Source organism: Diabrotica virgifera, chromosome 9, assembly GCF_917563875.1.
Source record: "Diabrotica virgifera virgifera chromosome 9, PGI_DIABVI_V3a".
Taxonomy (NCBI): domain Eukaryota; kingdom Metazoa; phylum Arthropoda; class Insecta; order Coleoptera; family Chrysomelidae; genus Diabrotica; species Diabrotica virgifera.
In genome coordinates, this window is record NC_065451.1 from 91,814,506 (window position 1) to 91,823,529 (window position 9,024).

Consider the following 9,024-nt stretch of genomic DNA (forward strand, 5'->3'; position numbering starts at 1 on the left):
ATGGAAAGATGCCAAGACGAAGAGTATAGAATTGATATAGGACTGAAGATGAAAATTATGAATAGATAGATGTAACTTGAATAGCTAGCTCAATATGCAAGAGAATGGCCACTTGACACTCAAGGAAGGATTCGGCCAATTTGCACGGCTATTTCTGGCTGGACAATAAATTAAAGGAAATGACAATGATGGCTAGAAAAGAAGATATTAAGACAATGCCCACAAAGTAGATACGGTAAATATAATAATATAATGAAAATAGAATAAATTTTTGGGCGCCAGAAGAAGGATAACTGGATTAACCCTCTTCCAGGTATTCTACGCTGCTATAGAGTATGTTAAATTTGTAGTACAAGTATATTAAATGTACAAATATAAAGGAATAATATGAGAAAAAAAAAATATGCACAATAAATATATATTTATTAAATTTAACTACTAGATGTTCACAATCTCCGAGTTAAGACAAGTAACTAGTATGTGACTCTAACATGACAAAAAAATGATACTAGTGAAAGTCAATTACAAAATTATCACACCAATGTGATCTAAGAATAATCTTAATAAGGTTAGAAAATCTGAATAAGGGTACCTCTAATATAGAAAGTACAACTTACACCTAGATTAGTATGAACCCTTCACCAAATAACACTTGTACGATTTTAATACGTACACCCTAATTGAATACTACCTGATAATAGAATAAGGAAAATACCTAATGTAAATAATATATATTTTACAACTCTCAATGTGTTGACGGGTAACAAGTCCCTAAATGAACCAACTTAGTACTGGATACAAAAGATCCTTTTCTGACTAGTGGTTCTAAATAATAATCGCAAGTAAAACTAGTACCTTCCTGAGGGGATGGGTACTAGGGATTTATTCAAATATAATATAAAAAAATTAATAGTTAACGTTAAATAATATTTACAAAAATCTAATACAAATTGAAAAATTATGAAACAAGTTGAATGATTTTAAATTTAGGTGAATTGAACTAATATTATTTTTAAATTAACTGAGAAAACAAGTCTAAAATTAATACGAACCAAGGGGAAAGAACATGTATGGGGAGAATCTTCGAGCTCGAAACTTCTACCAAGAATTATATAAATTTGGGGGAACAGTACTAACTGTTAGGTATGGTTATTATAACTAAAATGTACTTAAATTTGTAGAGAAAGAAAAAATATTTATGTGTAATTAAATTATGACCTTATGTGTATCTAACTTAAATGTCCTGAATATTACAAAAAAAAAAAACAGTATAAGTCTTTAACTAGTATGAATAATTGTCCCCCAAAACAAACCCCTTTTCACGCGTTCCAACACTGATCCTTGGTGTGTGGTACCAAATCCGTGGTACGAAGTTAACACCGAAGTGGTGCAACTGCCCAATAGCTAATGAACCTGTCCCTCGGAGGGTGCAGGATGATGAACCAAAACAAAACAAATGGGACTGTATCCTTAGACTTGTTCCCTGGTTGACTGAATCTTGGAAGTGTCTGCTCTCATTGTTAGAGAGGGTTTACCAGCGGTAATAATAGATTTCTCCCGAATGGCTAAAAACAAAATATTCCCAGTTTATTCCTAATAAAACATGTCAGAAAAAGAAGTAAAAGAGAGAAGTTAATGAGGAAAGGTTTTTAGAAAAGAACTACAAAAAACCGACCTTTCATTGACCCAAAAAAAACCTATCTACCTTGACATTTTAACCATAGGTTGTGATCAGACTTTTAACAAATATGGCCTTGATTCGAATAGACAAGAAAACTTACAATAATAGGTTTTTTTCAAAAGAAGTTGTACATGTTTGGTATAAAGAAATAGGTACTGTGAAAATATATGAACATATTAGATATGGGAAAAGAATTATGAAGTCTATGAAGTAAAATTTAGTAGGTTTCAAGAAGTAATGATATAATTGGCAATAGGTTTTCATAACTGGAAATTTTTTATGAACATAACCCCATATTAAGAATGTTATTAAAGATCTTTTCTGGATACATGATAGACACTGCAACATTCTACATAAAAGCCAATCGATGACTTAATTTAAATTCAATCCATAATGAGAATAATATTATAATTGCCACAATTATGACACCATATTGAAAAAACTATTATAAAAAACATACCGGTGTGAGATCCTTTTTCTTACAGTTTCATTATTCCGTCACTTTAATTCACTCAACTTTCTATAACTTGCAACAACAATAATGGAACTATGCAACTGGAAATAACTTATTTTAATTATATAATTAGAAAACTCACGCCGCCATTCTTATTGACACTCCCAAGACCAATGCTTCCCTCTTCACCGTTCCGGCTTCGTGACAGCTAGCGGCCGGTGTTCAGTACCAACCTCAAGAAATATCAATGTGACCACCATACACCCAGTATGACGTCACCAAGGGAATTTTGTACGATCTGGTTTTTAATATTCTAAGAAAATACTTTTGACAATAATTAAATAAGGTGTTCCCATTAATAATTAATTAAATAAGTGATGGAACGTCACGATTTAAATTTGTGCCGCAAATATTTTTCTTGTATTTTAAAATAAAACACACACACACACACACCCACAAATTTTTATTGATGTGGATCCGGATTTAGATTCAATACTATTAATCAGAATTGAAAAGACCACGGTCACCTAGCTGGTGCCTCGACTATTTCTTCGGTGATGATTTTAAACGATCCTTTCCAAATAAAAATTTAGTATGTTTTACAATCATGATGTTGCACACTTTTTGTTGATATTTATATTTCACATTTATATAAAACGAATGTTAGACGAACAACGACACTATAGGAAACGATGTTAACAAAAGATATTAAACATAAATTAATATTGAAGACCCAGATAGTTCAAGAATATGCAATAGACACCTCACACATCTTATGGAAAATATAATGTCACTCAAACAAAATAAAATGTACATGAATAGATTGGTCTCGAAATTACAATAATTTCATCTCATTGCGACAACTCTGAATTTTGAATAATAACGACCTAAATTGATATAAATAAACCTAAAATCAAATGGAAATGTACGTGTGTCAAAGAGATAAAAATATTTTGTAATTCGGTACTCCACAAATCTCTCTGAGGGATTATCTTACAATAATAAAGTAGGTATAATTTGGCCAGTCCTACAAAAGTTTTTCTAATTGGCTGAGCTGACGCTGGGTAAGCTCTGTTCAATAGCTACTAGACTAATAGTATTTATGTATGACAGTTTTATACAGGGTGTCCCGGAAAATAGTGCGTTCCTTTAAGGTAAGGAGAGAATACACAATTTGGAACAAAAAAGTCCTATACCATTTTTTTCTAAAGTTAACCGTTTCCAAAAAAAGTTAACATTGTTTTCCATGTACCTGTATTTTAATGTTTGGAAATTTTAATAAACTGGCAACATCGTACGCACTACGGAATAATAACATAATAAGAACTCGTTTGTGATTGTGATTAACAGTATTTAAAATAATCCAACCTAATAGTAGGTAATACTTATGTATTTACTATTAATTTGTTTACTAAAATTATTTTCTTTTGAAATGTATTGAAATACCTATTGCATAATTTTAAACGAATTACACATCTTTTAACATAAAAACACAGCTATTAACTGAACTAATATTATGTATTTAGTAAGGTTTAAATGGGTTGAATGCTGAGTATTGCTGAGGGCTTTAACTGAATTACATAGTTTTAATAGTTTACAGTGGAACTTAAATACACCAGATAATGTCTCAGTAATTTGTTTACTTGTGAACTGAAATAACTAAGTTGTACTTACTTGAAAATAATTATTATACCGAATAGATGTTTCAAGTAACCTTTCACAAACACCATTCATAGGTAATAACATAATAGGTAATACACTCACTATTCGAAAACATTTTCGGCATTGACACTAAACAGGATTCTTTAAAACCTGTTTACTATCTATCTTCTATCTATTTATTTACATGGTACTGTCTATGCTTAAATTTGCGTACCGCACATAGTTGTCAGATTTAAATTTGCCTACCAAAATACATTTTAATTTTTTGGTCAAACGGTTGCATTTAGAAAAAAAATGTTATAAGAGTTTTTTGTTCTACATGGTGCCTTCTACCTATACCTTTAAGGAACGCACTATTTTCCGGGACACCCTGTAGACTTCAAAAATGTCATTTCGATAAACTTCAATTACAATTTACGCTGTCATTAATTAAAATTCAGAGTTAACGCACTGATGTGAAATGATAGAAATTTCGAGATCAATCTATTCATGTACATTTTATTTCATTTGAGTGGCATTATATTTTCCATAAGATTTGTGCAGTGTACTTTGAGGATAATATTTACACAACACTTATCAAGAATAACATGAAAAAGATAAAATGCTAATACTGATCTATGGATCGACAAATGCTGAATATTAAAGTGATAGAAAACTCAAACAACAAAACTTAACATATACATTTTTTAAGTCAAAATGACGACAGATAAAACAAAATATAGTATTTTTACTACAAAAGCGATATTACGTAGGTCAAAATTTTTGACGTAAGAGAACTGTCAAAACATTAGAATGTGAAATATCTGAATATATGAACGATATGAACTGTCAAAACATTGCCATGTTTATTATAAACATGGCAATAATGAAAAGTCACATTCCTATGTTTTGACAGTTCTCTTACGTCAAAAATTTTGACCTACGTAATATCGCTTTTGTTGTAAAAATACTATATTTACACATTATAGACCATGGAAATCCAATTAGCAAAGATAAAGACCACATCTTGTAGAAACTTAAAATTACTAATAATCATTACAATTTATAAACCAAGTTTTTAAAAGTTAAACTATATATATACACCGGTATTTTAGGTGTCAACGCCCTTCCGGTAGGGATCTATGGGGGAGTATCACCGAGCCGGAAGCCCTTATCCCTTGCCGTACTGCTCCCTCATATGCCGATCAGATCCAGTCTAAGCGCCCGATTTATATTTAGAATTTTATACTGACGCGTTAGCCTTTTTTGTTTTTCCGATGGCCTGGCTGGGCTTGAACTTACATACCTCATGTTGAAGTAAAGTGCGGGTCAGCCGCTAGTCGCACTGAGTTATCCGAAAAGTTAAACTATCTAACACAAATAATTACTGATGATGGACTACTGTAGATGGCTAAGGACGGCAGTACATACTGATATGGTTTATATTGTATTGATTATATGGAGCACTTTTAATGTCAAAATTTTGTGGCAGAACAAGATTGCGATCAGTTATGCCCATCGAAGAGTGAAAAGTACCGTTATTGTCAACGAGAGCTTTAACCATATCAAAATTTGTTAACACATACTTCTCCCCGATGAATCTGCTATTCTCGTTATTGACGAGAGGCTAACAGGGTCCGATCATAGAAAGGGCTTCTTTCTTTGTATCCTTTAAAAAGATTACAATTTTAAAGTAAAATAAGTTAATAAGTAATATACTCTATTTAAGTTTCAAGAGAACCGGAAAATAGTGGCATGTAAGTGTACTAGGAAGTCCTCGTTGAATTCTGCCGGTTGGACAAAATTTTTGACCTTTCTTTTTTGGTGGTTTTGAAGAATTATGTTGCTCGGATGATCAGTTTTACAGTGCTCTAGCATTCCAGATCGAAATCCTCTCCAATTGCAACTGTTGAGTCTAGATAGCCCTAAAAATTTATTTGGAATGTCAAAATCCAATATAATATAAAAATGAACCGACACGCTACTTGAGATAGAACTCGATACTTTGGCGTGCGGTTATAATAATAATAATATACAAGTTAAGTGGACAGTCTACCCAGAGTGGGTTGAAAGCCAAGGTTTCTTTGCTATAATATAAAAAAATTACAAAATTTTCTCCGGATATTTGAGCTTAAGTATCGGTACAAGTGAGAAAAGAACAAAAGAAATAAATTGATTAAGAAAATGCAAATTTTAAGCCTTGAAGAGGAGGTATTAATTATTATTAAAAAAATTGAAAATATTTAAATTACAGTTCTTTTGTTTTTGTTTTGAAAAAATATGTTAAATATAAAATTTAAGTGGAGTGTAAGGTAAACTTATTCAAACTGATACTTCTAATCATTACTCAATGTTCCAACTATGAGAAAAAAATTAAAGTTCTTGATAATAAAAAAATAAACTTAAAAACCACTGTCCAACACCAAACTAACTCCAATCCTGAATAAGAAACGTAAGGTCCATTTTGCCTCATCCAAATGTCCAAAAAAAGAAAAGAAATGAACACATAACTCAAAATGATGATTCCATAACCATGTTTTCCTGTACTACCCGGTGACTGCTGCTAAAACTCCTGACAGTCATCCCCGGTGTTAGTGGGATGACAATTTGTAAATGTTTCCAAGTGGCTAAAAATATACAAACCCATTGTTAACCCGCGAGTAGTCGCGCCGTTAGAAAAAATCTAACATTTTATCCTTTTTCGCGATAACTTGATGAAAAATTTTGCAATTTTGAAATAATTCTGTAAGTTCCTCGAGGAAGAGTGTGGTAATGCGTAGGTTTTCTTCTTCTTCTTCTTCTTTTTGTGGAATTTATGGCTTTGGGGAGAGCCAATTAGCTTTAATAATTGTTAGAAATAATATTTCTAGCATAGTTAGTAAATAAAAATACCATAGAATAAAAATTTGTTGTAAATTCGTATTTAAATTCGTATTGTGAGATAAAATCTAACACGCGACTGTTCACGTTACAGAAGTGGGCGCGACTGCTCCCGGGTTAATTTGGGCCTTAAATCTTATCGGAGCAGGAAAGAAATCGGGAGTTAAACCTCCAATAAAAAGTGGTCAGGATCCATTATAAGAAGCATTGTTTTTCTTTACAAAAAATTGGTAAAACTTCGACCTTGAAAAAATTTATGGAATTTATGTAGTAACATGTCTATTTAAAGCTGGGAATGGTATTAGAAGATGTACCTATAAACAATTGGTCGAAATATATAATAATGAATAGAAGGAATGAAAATAATTTATGAAAATTAGAAATTGACAGGTCATCAACTTGGCTTCTTAAAACATGAGAAAACTTACCCGACAGCGATTGCCAGAAATTCTCCCAAATAAATCTACTTCTCTTAAAACCAACCAACAATAATAATCTTCCCTCCTTCAACTTAATTTCCACAAATTCTGTATTAAATCAATAATTTAAATTGGAAACTTGGCAACTTTGTTGTCAAAAGGCCATCGGCCACTTGGAGATTGGAGAATTTAAACTTCTTCGCTTGAAGATTGAGCTAACAGTGAAACAGTTTTTCAAATTGACATTCCTTGGTCACCTGAGACAGTCGCCAATCGTGGAACTAATACGCAGTGTTGGCTGTGTTGCCAGATCGAAAAGTAGCACTTTATAAAGAATAGATAAAGTTTTGATTAATACCTCTGGGAACATAAATCATCTAAATCTAGAACCAATATTTAAAATAATTTAAGACCTTTTAAGAAATTCATGTACTGTAGTTGGCTTTTGTGTTTGTCGTATGCAATGCATTTTTGGACGGCTTCTTCGAGACAGTTAATTTAAAAATGAGAGAAATATTCACAATAGGCGTCATTTATGCCGGTACAAAATTTTTTGAGAGCAATATTCTTGAAATACGGGGTTTTGAAGGTAACTGTGGCAGGATTGTCATTAAGAGAGATATGCTGTAAAAGATCATTTAAATTATTGGATACTCTTTGGTGATACTGGTTATAATTTTCGTTTTGTTTTTTACAGGGGTAGACAATTTATTTACTAAAATTCCTTCGAAACGTTTATTACCATATTTAGCGAGTAAAGCGGGCCGAATTTCAGTCCAAATAGTTTTGTCAAAATAGTTTAAAAAATCTCTAGGTTCACCCTTGATACGAGAAGCGATATTGGCATTTAAAACAAATTAGGAGACGTTAATTTGTCCAATTCGTTCCCTTATTTGCGCATGTGCAAGCAATGTCATAATGAATTTAGTGCCAAAATTTAAATCATGTGTAGTGCATCTATCACGACTAAGAAAAAAGATATTAAATTTATTCTTTCTTCAACATTCTACTAGATTTCATACTTTCATAGTATCTAAATGTGCTTTTAAACACATGTTAGTGAAGATTACAATTAAATTATTTATCTTTTAGATATGTGATAGAAACAGATGAAGCAAGTTTAAACTATAAAAAATAGGTTAGGTTAAATGATACTTTCAAATAGATTGGAGAAGTAGATACGGATATTTTCAATTAAAATGAACCGATGCCAACGGAAAAGACGCTATTATTGTATCAGATTGGACACTTTACTAAACATTTACTGTAGAGTGTAGTGTGCTTAAAGTGCACTTAAAACAATTGATGGATTCGATGGTTACTTGATGGAAATTCATTCTAACAATAATAAACACTGAACACTTTTGTTTTCAATCTTCCCACAAAATTTATTTAAGTTGTTAGTTCTAAAAGCTGGTGTTATTCCTTTTTTTATGTGTCTGGCTATTTTTGTTGGATATCTTACCTGTTACTAAAGATGTGATATAGCAGAAAGTAGGTACCTACTGGGGTTTTCTGTGGTAGTGGGAAGACTTCATTTCAGGGCTTTCTTACGCAGTTTTTAATTTAAGATTTTGTTAATTGTTTGTTCCTTGCACTCATTCATTATTTGTTGAATGACGTTTAATTCCATCTCATGAAAGTCATTTATGACTGGGTATTTCTGTCAATATTGCTAATAAAACATATAATGGACTCATTAAACATCTAAGATCTAACAACATCACGAGAGAAACCAAATGCAAAATATACAAAACCCTGATAAAACCGATCCTTATACAGTATGTCCCTGTAAGTTGTATCCATATGGAAAACTTTTTTATTATTAATTTTACGAAAAAAAGTTATTCTTCATAAAAAGCTCTGCATGGTCCAAATCCTAAGATTCAACCATCAGATATCAAATTTTATGAATATTATACGAGGTTTGTCAAAAAGTTTGAATTTCA

The 9,024-nt window shown here is 31.6% G+C and overlaps 1 long non-coding RNA gene across 1 annotated transcript; it reads right to left on the reverse strand.

The window, feature by feature from the left end:
• Positions 1 to 688: 688 nt before the first annotated feature.
• On the reverse strand, positions 689 to 2,424 carry LOC126892227 (uncharacterized). Its single transcript, XR_007700733.1, has 2 exons — positions 2,142 to 2,424; positions 689 to 1,565 (listed from the first exon to the last, which is right to left on the reverse strand). It is a non-coding gene; the product is annotated as an uncharacterized LOC126892227 (long non-coding RNA).
• Between the last annotated feature and the right edge of the window lie 6,600 nt (positions 2,425 to 9,024).